We start from the raw sequence: 1,354 nt of genomic DNA on the forward strand, positions 1-1,354 counted from the left end.
GCAGGGAGGATTGTTTACATCAGTCGTGCACCTCAGAAATAAGACTTTTGTTTTGGAGCTGCATTAGGCAGCTGTCTGTCTTTTCTCACTGCACATGCTGATATGATCAGAGAACACAATGATCATTCTTTTCCACAGCGTAGCATACATGAATGTCAGGCTTCATCACACTCCTTGTCTGGAGTTGGAAAACAATAAATGGATGAATAATGATATTTTAAAAATAAAGTCAACATAGAAATATTGTTTCTGTGCTAATAGAGACGTGCTGCAAAGTGTGTCTTCATAGAATCTGACAGGACTGACTGAGAGGACGGAGACACATCTTCAGGTCTGTTAGTAAGTGCACGTAAAAATACTTGCATTCGAGTAAATTGTCAAATTAAAAGAAAACCTACAAGGACAACATTAAACCACTGGAGTTATAAGTTATAACTGAAATTAAAGCCTCGCAGTTGTATGTATATATATATATAATTCCTGGGCTCAGAACAATAGAACAAAGATAATAATAGATATTAAGATAAATAATATGACAAAAGGTAGCATATACAAATAAGATATGTTTAGGCCAAATATAGAGCCTTGTGGGACCCCACATGACGAAACACTCCCAGCTTCCAGGTCAGTCCCTCGTGTTTCCTTGAATGGCTTGAACCCTCCCTGTCAGCATCCTCCATCCCCTCAGCTCTGCTGGCACCCTGGGAAACAGCTGCATCTGGCCAAGTAAAAATAAGGCAAGAATGGCGGAAGAGCAGACGGGAGTCTCCACATCTGGGAATAGCAGTTTTTTAAAGTTGGTGTTTTGCCAAAGCTCCGTCATGGTGATGTTATGTTTATCTTAGAAACTATTCTGGGAGTTGCATTTCCTGATGCCTGTGGTTCAGTGACAGCTCTGAAAAGCAGGGGGTTAGGTCAGAGATGGGGGTTGGAGTGGAAGGGTGTCATGGTGGTAACTACAAGGTAAAGTCATTCTTAAACAATCCACTTCCTGCCTGCAGGCTGAGGCCACCCGTTGGTTGGTGTGCTTCCTGTTTTGGAGTCCAGGGCATTGCAACGTACAATGAGTCTACATTTGACCAGTATACAAGGCCAATGTCAACATGTTTATGTTCTACTTCCTCATTACATTAATGAACATAAAGATACTGAGAAGTGGTACGAAACCTCAGCTGTGAGAAAACAATGTTTATAAATCTCAGTCTACTCCTGATTACTGGAACAAGAGTCATGTGAAACCTGAGCTGCATTTTTACTGCAGCTGGTGACAGATGAGACAAAATAGTTTTGAATTAAAGTTAAAGTTATAGTCTGTAACTTTTCCACATGAAAACATCTAAAACCTATTAGACCT

This window comes from Seriola lalandi, unplaced genomic scaffold, assembly GCF_002814215.2.
Source record: "Seriola lalandi dorsalis isolate HSWRI2012SDOR001 ecotype SW California unplaced genomic scaffold, Sedor1 jcf7180002054694, whole genome shotgun sequence".
NCBI lineage: Eukaryota > Metazoa > Chordata > Actinopteri > Carangiformes > Carangidae > Seriola > Seriola lalandi.